A 9,628-nucleotide genomic window follows, 5' to 3' on the forward strand; every position below is an offset into this window, starting at 1 on the left:
GATCTTGACCTTTAAGGAGGTCATTGATTTTTTTCATCGCTCATCATTTATTAAAAAGTTATAAACAGGACAATTTTTATCATTTCAGGTGAAAGTTGTGCGCCCTCAAACAGGGAGAGAGGAGGGGTGAGAGTCGCTTCGCGTGGAAAGTGGTGCACTTTCTCCTTGGAGGCACTTTCACTTAAAGTGATCCCCAGCCCACCTTCACCCCCCCCCCCTCCCACCGCACGTTTTCGCTTTCACCAAAAAAAAATACTGACTACGTATTGAAATATACTGACTATGTACCTTATGTTTAAAAAATGTGTACTATTTATAAAAATTATTTTGTTTATAATAAATTCTTAATAAATAACAAACAACGGAAAAAAATCACCTCCTTGAAGCTCAAGATCAACATCAAGATCAGTCATTTGGGATAGGCTATGTAAAGATAAACATTTATCTTACTTTTTTATAAGGATTCACATCGTGTCCGCTTTTATATGTTATACGGATCGTATACTATACAGAGTGTTCCAAAAAGATCGGGACACCTGAATATTTCAGAAAATAAGCTTTACAGAAGAGTGTTTCAGTCAAAAGTTGTAGGATTCAAAAAGCTCTATTTACTGATCTTATCAGTTTGACCTTGGGTAATGTCAAGATCAGATCAAGGTCATATCGATTTTTTTAAATGGAACATTATTTTTTATTCCAGAATCTAATATCTGATATTAAGAATTTTTTATAACACTACAATAAAGTTATTTGTTATAAAATATTTTTTGAGTTATGAGACTTAAAAGTCACAGTACCGCCACATTAACATTACGCAAGATGTTCGACAGCTAAAACCTCTTGAATTTTATTCAGGATCATGCCCTAGATAATATTTATCAAGATTAAGATCATTGGAGGTTTAATAGGATAAGATCGCCTATTATGGGATAGTCTCCTAACATGAGATAATGGAGTTTATCTTAAACTAATAAGCGCATATATTTGGTTGTATTATAAACTTTTTATTCTTAGTGTAAAACCTGTTTAGTAGAAAATTCATTATCAAATCATGCGTGTAGTCGTTGGAAAAAAAATTTGTGAAATTGGATGTTGTCAAATTTTAGTGAGATTAGACACACTTTAAATCTCATTTTATTATTTAAAAATAAATATTAGGTAATAAAGTTTGCATGATAGAGTAAGATCATATTGATAGGAAAACACGTGATATAATGATTTGTTTAACTGTAAAGATTAGATTTGGTAATCATCCGCAAGGCGTATAAGTTGTAATATGAGATACTCAGGGTATTCCTAGATAATATGAGAGCATCTAAATAATTCAATATCCCAAAGCATACTATCGAATGATATGTTAAAAATGATTCTATTATTGTTGAGATTTCTCACACATATACTTACATGCACACATCAAAAAATTACATAATTATTACATATAACATTTAAATTTTTTGTTCTTTTTATGTAATATAATAAAAATGTGTATGAAAAGCTCTTTTTCTTTTCCTTAGTTTCCTGTTATGGGATACTATCTCATAGGAAACCCTTCTATCTCGTATTAGGAACCCTTTTTGAATGATCAAAATCGGCATTTAATAAAAAATTTCACATACAACAAAGTATAGTTATTATCGACTGTTAATTTTTGGTGATAAAACTTAAATATATTTTCCATAAATTTGATATGAAGATAGATATGTAGCTCACGGCAGGATCGATGACTATCCACCTCCACCTATCCGTGTCCCCACTTTCGCCATTGTTATACAGAGGGAGGCAGATCCCTGTTCGGGGACTTTGGGCCCGTGTCCAACGCCTTCTCCTAGTCCGATCGCGGCGCGGAGTTGAAGGAGAGAAATGGAGAGGGATTGTTGGCACATACCTCCTATGCCCGAAGGTACAGACCTGAGTGACTGCAACCCAGGGCCCGGTCTACTCGCCCTGCCTCACATCGTGGAGATCTATTTTAGAATAATGAGAGTGATAGCGGTCACTCGACAAGTCTATGGCGGTGTGACCTTCGGAGGTTGCGCCTCCTCAGCGCGTCACCCTTCGGTTAAATAGAAAATAAAAACAGGGAAAGGGTGATTCTTGCTTCTGTGGAATTTGTCCTACCGGGTCCGCCTGCCAATCGCACTACCCGTTTTCCCGCTTTCGAGTTTTTTTAACATGGAAGGAGGAAGGCAGACCTCCCTTTGGCCAGAGATGGTGATTTCAGATCCTCGCATCCAAGTAGTCCTATCCATATCCCTGCCTTCGGTTTTACAGCGTAGGCATTTCTCCTGGCTACTAAGCTCGAGCCAGGAGAAGACTCCTGTTCGACCATCATAGTGGTGGCCTCTGCCCATGTCTCTGTCTCCGATTTTGCGGACATATCTAGGATAAATCCGCAAGGAGGAGGTAAATCCCCTTTTTCCGCCGTGGCAGCTTTATCTGTGTTCCTGCCTCCGGTTCACTTCGAGAGCTATGGAGAGGCAGATCCATGTTTTGGATGGCGTCAACCTCGGAAAAGACTTTTGCCTTTTACCACACCTTACGCTGCCGCGCTGCGCCTACCTCCGCACAATCTTCTCCCCTATGTGACCATCCTCCGTGTTTTTACAGGGGCGGGGGGGCGAACCCTGGCCATTTGGCCTACCCGAATTCATCCTCCGTGTTTTTGCAGGGAGATGACGCATCCCTGACTATTTGGTCTACTCGTGTCACATGTCCGTGTTTTTATATAAGGGTGATGTGCATTCCCTGTCAGTAGTATGTCGGACTTGGGAGATGTCGCATCTCCTTCGCTGCATCTCCTTCCATGCTCCATTTGACTTACCCGTTATAATGCCTATAGGTTTTTATACAAAGGAGGAAAGCAATCCTGTTGATAGAATAGTGAGGTTCGGGAATGAATCCGTTTCCTTCATCCTTCGTCTACCCGATCACGACACGAAAGTGCTTACCCACGCCGACGTCCCTTCCCCTTTGTGCGCACGAATAGCTCAACCGCATCTCCTATTGTCTCCCGAGGGAGCAATTTTCCCACCTATCCCCTACTTTCATACGCCCAACGGAACGCGATGAGCCCAATGTTCTAGTGTACGTTCTCTTTTCAACGGAACCCGATGGCGCCTCTGACTGAGGCAGACCGGAGTGTTTACTGTATCCAGTGACACCGCAGGTAATCTACTCGCGGGTATACCCTTGGCTACCCGAGACGAGAATACTCGCCCGGTTCAGGCGCCGAAACTCCAAAGAGCTCCAGCGAAGGACTCGGTATGTGGGTGACATCGTCCGAGTAGAGTCCTCTCACCACGTCAAGGCACACCCTGGAGGGAATAATAACCCTAATGTATCAGATAACCATGTACTATGGGTATACATATAATAACCTAACTCTTTTTTTTTGTAAGGGGGAAATGCCTACGCATACTCTCGGTCCTCAGGAACGGAATCGAAGATTTTGTGGGACTTGCACCTATTAAAACCCTCGCCGGTGTCTTTCTTTGGCTCTTAACCGAGAAGATATTGGGCACGCGTGCAGCATTCTTCCAGTGTCTCCCCGAGCCCGCTGCCCGCAGGCAACTCCCGGGGAATCACTTTTAGCTGGGACTTGCCGGGTGTCCATATAACTTAAGCCGACCTCTTGGTCCGAGTGGAGGGAAGAGGTGGGAAATATCGCTCCTTCAACCCTGCTCCTCTCAATGACTTGTGAGGGGGGGGAAGGAGGTGCAAAGCCCGGACTGAGTTCCTGCTCGATCCAGAAACCCCCACGTCCCGTGATAAGTCTATGAAATCACCGCGGGACTCCTTTAAGTCGTCACGAATTTCATGATGACTTTCTCTCCCGCCGAGATCGCGAAGCGAAGGGTGCTTAGCAATTCCCTGCCCCGCACTACTATCACCGCGCACGCTTGCTGCTGACGAGGGGCGGGACGCGGTTGGACGCCCGGTAGGTCGGGAGTTCCCGGGATGAATTGATCTCGTACGACTACGGCGATGACTTCTGCGGGGAGGAGAGGGGAGGCTCCCGGCTCTTCTTCCTGCGTTGCAAACGGCCTGTGAGGGAGATGCAAACGTCCTTGGACGACGTTGTCGCCTCCAGAGAGTTCCCTGTTACCAACACAGCCGCGAGGAGTCCCAGGGGACGCCTATGCAGCAGGTATTCCTGTCATCTCTCTGTCAACCTCAACCGCATCTTTTTCTTCTTCGCTTTTATCACGCGGGGATCGGGAGTAATGCCACGGATCCGGATCTATTTCAGCCAAGTGTATGACTCAATCCAGCCCCAAGCCAATATGTCTGCCGGCAGGACCCCACGAGGACAAGCGTGTCAATGTCGTCCTGTACGTACAGGCGACTCAGAACCAGTTTCCACTGCGCCCTGTATAACAGTTGACGGATACACAGATCGGCCCTCGTCCTGTGTTTCCAGATCAGGGCTCTACAGGAGCCCCACCAGCACTACACGCATGTACAGACAACGCGCCGCGGCTTCAAATTTGGCATCAGGCCTCCCAAAGAGTTAACCTGCTTGCATACCTTGGGAGACAGGGACATAAAGTGTTTCCTGAATCCCCACTGACCATCCAGCAAAAGGCCCAAGTATTTTAACTTGGACCTTACCTCCACTCGGAAGGAGCCCATTCTGATCTGGGCTCTGAGAGACGCCCCGTGCGTTCCGTCGTGCATGTACACGCACTCTATCTTCTGGGGCACTACCCTGAGCCCGATCCTCTCTATATTACGCACCGCGCAAGCCACCGCGATGTTCGCGATGGCGATCGTATCTCTCCAGTTTGTTCCCTCGGCTGATATAAGTATATCGTCGGCGTAATATATGACGTGGCACCCGAGGAAGAGTGATGCGGAGTATGGAACCTATAGACTATTTCCATAATCAGAACTCAATACGGATCCCTGTGTCTACATGACTTCCCCGTGCTACAGCGGAGTCCATTCTTATCACCGAACTCCAATATCCTTCTCCGGAAGTAATCCACGACCGTGCAGATCAGATAGGGAAGCACTTGGTGATACTCCAGCGTCCCCACTATCTGTCCCCAGGAGAGGGTGTTGAACGCGTTGGTTATGTCTAACGACACTGCAACTATCACCCTCCCCCTTATCCACTATGGATCTCACAATCAGGGCCCTTACTTGACGAATCACATTGATTATCGAGACTCCTGCAGAACCCGTATTGGCCGGAACTTAAGTTCAGCCCCTTTCGAATCAGGTACTCGATGATTCGGCCGGCAAGTATTCACTCGAAAATTTTGCCGGAAAAAATATGAGACTCAAGCAAGCAAATCGACCGATAAGCCGAGGATTCCGGGTTCTCTTCTTGCGCAGGAGGATCAGGATCGCCTTTTCCAAATTGAGGGGAATCGCCCCTATTTGAGACAACTATTGTATAGTTGTCTTAGGGGCTCTCCTATCTCTTCGGAGGCCAAGGCCCAAATCTTCCCATGGACCCCGTTTGGTCCCGGGGCCCTTAGGCGGCCCTTCAGTCTTTTGAAAGCCAGGGCCATCTTCTCCCAGGTCACCTCCAGTTCCTCTCGGTCGGATCAGTGTCCGGGGGATCTCCTTCTCTCTATGGGGAAAGAGGGTCCCCACCACTGTCTCCAACTGGGGGTCAATGCATTCTGTGATCGGGGGTGTCCAGGATCGCATTTTGTTTAGGACAATCCTGTATGGATGCCCTCAAGGATCTTTGTCCAGGGAGGAGATTAATTCCTCCCATGCCTTGGCCTTTCTGATCGCTTTGCGTAGAGCCCGCGCAATCAGACTGCAAATGATCGCGCAACATGGTCATTTGTAACTCGTAATCAATCGCAATAGTCAATTACAACGTGGTCATTTGCAACACGTGATTAATTGCAACGTGGCTATTTGCAACGTGACCAATTGCAATGTGGTCAATCGCAACGTGGTCAATTGGGACGATGATCAAATGAAATATAGTCAAATGTGGGACGCTCCCTTTTGAATTTCAGTCGACAGATGGCAACCAGAACCTTCTTTTTTATTTAATAACTCTTTAACAAACAACGATCAATTGCTAAAACTGACCGATGATCATTCAGGATCATGATAATGACAATATATATCAAGGTCATCATCATCATCGGAATTGAATTCCCTATTTCATTTCTAATAATGTTTTAACGTATGACGGGTGTGACTGCTACCTTCCGAAGGTTACTCGATGTCATAACGTGAAGGATGATTCATCGGAGGTGAACTGTCCATTTTAATTTTTGTAACTTTTTAATAATCAACGAGCGACTGCCAAAACTTTTTGATGTACTGGTGAAAATTTTTTTTCAAAATGTTTCATACAATTTTTTAGAATTTCTATATAATTTTTCAGAATTTCTATATTATGTTGTAACTCTTAAATTTTTTGTATGAATTGAAATACTTCTCAGAAAAGCTATACCTTTTCTTAGAATTTTTTATATATGTTAATTATGAAATATCGTAAGATTTCGAAGATTTTTTGTAAGTTTATAATTTCTGTTAAAATATTATAAAATCTAAAAAATATTTTTTAAAAATTATGGAATGAGAAATTTCAGAATATTTCAGAATTCACTTGTATGAAAAATTCTGAGAAAAGATGTAAACTTTCCGAATATTTTTGTATTTCTGAAAAATGTTCCTATTCATATAAAAATTATGAGAAAAATTTTCACTAGGCTCGTCATAACCTTGACAATATACATCAAGGTCAAGGTTATCGGATTTGAATTTCTTATTTTGTTTATAATAACGTGCGACGACTGATTGCTAAAACCACAGACTTCTACAAATAAATTGCCGATTTTGCCTCCATGTTTGAAGACAGCACTAGGCAACACTATATTTGTATTCACTCACTCTCATTTCTCTAGAGAAATCACGCAAATGATAACATTAGTGTTTTCACATAAATTCACACGATACTCACAAACAGAACGCATACATACGTATATAGGAATTAAAATAAGGACAGCTCGAAATCAGGTTAATTTCTTTTTAAGATATCAGCAGTCTACGAGAGTGAATCAAATATAAACCGGATTTATTTTTGTACGTGCCATGAGGTGAACAAAGAGGGATGCTAAGAGGGCTTCTAAGCAGGGATGCCTGAAGGAGATTCCCCCCCCCCCCGCTTCCCCCGTAGATGACCCCACACTACTGCTCCTTTAATCAGTACACGTCAGAACAAGAGTACCCCTCTGTTGCGCAACGGGTTTATTATCAAGTTTCTTACAGAGGGCGTAAAACTATTTTAAGCCTTGTCAAAATTTTGACATGCCGCATACTACTGCAAACTTTTGGACGAAATAAATCTTGCATATTGTCGGAAAAGACGCGAAATTCCAATACGAGATGTTATCCTATTGTACGATAATGCCCAGCCCTATACAGCTGCCCAAACAAAAAATTGAGAATTTGTTACACTGGAACACCTTCCACTTGTCGCCTTGCGATTATCATTTGTTTGAATCACTAAAAGAAGTACTTGAAGATTTGATAACGATGTTACTGTCGAAGCGTTCTTGCGGAATCGACTAGTGTCACAACCACCTTTATTTTACGATAGCGGAATAAAAAACTACCTATTTGTTGGGAAAAATGTGTTTCTAAGTCCAGAGATTATGTATAATAGAAATAACTTTATACGTTTATTTTTATAGTGTTTCAATAAATTAAAAAAAAATAAATCTGGTTTATCATCCTCGCATTTATATAAGTCTATGGCTAAAACCTTTCTAAGATCATTCGAGGTCATGACCTTCAAAACGTATGTAAAGATCCTGATTGTTGGAGCTGAGTTGTTCGTTTTAATAATCTTTTAACGATCAACAAGCGACTACTAAAATTCTTCAAAAGTCACTTAGGGTCATGACATCAACAATATACGTCATCGAAGATGAGTCTCATATGAATATTTTCGTATACTGAGCAGTAGCTAAAATCTCGCGGTAGCTAAATGTTATTCGGAGTTATGACCTTCACAACGTATGTCAAGATCGAGATCATCGGAGTTGAGCTGTCCATTTTACTTTCACTTTCTAACTTTTTAACGATCAACAAGTAACTGCCAAAATCCTTTGAAAGGCTCTCGGGGTAATAATCTTGACAATATACGTCATAGTCAAGGTCATCGGAGTTGAATTCTGTATTTCATTTTTAATGACATTTTAACGTTCGGCAAGTGACTACTAAAACTTTTCGAAAGTTGTTCAGTGTTATAACCTCCATAACGTATGTGAAAGTGAAAATCATCGATGTTGAATTGTCCATTTTGCTTTTAATAACTTTTTAACGATAAACGAGTAAATACTGAAACTTTTCAAAGATCACAATGTACATCAAGATTATCACCATCGTACTTAAATACCATATTGCATATTAAACATTGAACTTCGTTCAATGAGCGATAAATAAATTCTTGTAAATGTCGAGATTATGACTTTAATAAAATACGTTATCGGAGCTCAGTTGTCTTAGTTTTTAATAATTTTTTAACGTATAAGTAAAAAAAAACGTACGAGTAAAACCTGCAAATGTCATTCAGGATCATGGTATTACTTTAACGACAAGAAAAAACGAGAAAATAACTATTAACAACTGTGTGATTTGCGTATTAACTGCGGTACTGGCACTGCTAATACCATAGTCAAAATGCAAATTCAGCTAGAAATGTAGCAGGAAAACAAGTATCGTGTTGCAGATTTAAGTTAAGTAACAATTACAGATTAAAAAAAGGAATAAAATTAAGTAAAAGTTACCGAAAGATAATTCTAACTGTAAATTATGTCTGTACTCATAGCTAGATCTTAAAGCTTCTTTAAATTTAAGATTTCTTCAAATTTAATTTCATATGCCTTATGAATTATTGGTCTAGTTATTCGATATATTTAACTGATAAACAGGCCACCCAAAGTTTAAATTTCTATAATTAAAAATCTTTCCATAGTTCTTATTTTATAAATCATCTGACTGAATAACTATTGAAAAGGAACATTTTATACAATTATTTGTATGAAAAATACAAGAATGAGAAGTTAAGTTATTACATATTAAACTTTTCAAATATTTTTAAGTATTTCTGAAAAATGTTCCAATTTACTCTCCTCCCTGCTTGGAGCCGCACGACTCCTAGGCAAAGCGACTCTCATCCCCACCCTCTCCCCCTGCTTGGGAGCGCACGACTTCCACGCGAAGCGATTCTCATTTTTTTGTTTTTACAGCAATGATCTTGTGGAAACACTAATGTACTATTCGACATGATTATATTGTACATTTGCTTTGGTGGTTATCATTTGTATTTACAAATTTTGATCGCGCAGTCTTAGTCAGTTCTTCAAATTGTAAGCGTACAGTTGCTATTTCTCAATATATTAGTAATAGTACAGTGATTGTATTATGTACGAATTCACGAATTTTTGTACTTAACTCTTTGCGGCAGTGTCCCACATATATGGCACCTTTTTAACTTCAGTTTTTTAAGTGTTTCACACAGTTTTCAACATATTACAACATATTGATAACGAAAAGAACATTATCAATTTTGTAGAACATTAATTGTTATAAAAAGTCGTGGAAATATTAGGTGTACAACTTTGCTTCCGCCGTTTTCCTATAG

The sequence above is a fragment of the Acromyrmex echinatior genome, unplaced genomic scaffold, assembly GCF_024713525.1.
Source record: "Acromyrmex echinatior isolate Ae372 unplaced genomic scaffold, ASM2471352v2 Scaffold20, whole genome shotgun sequence".
NCBI lineage: Eukaryota > Metazoa > Arthropoda > Insecta > Hymenoptera > Formicidae > Acromyrmex > Acromyrmex echinatior.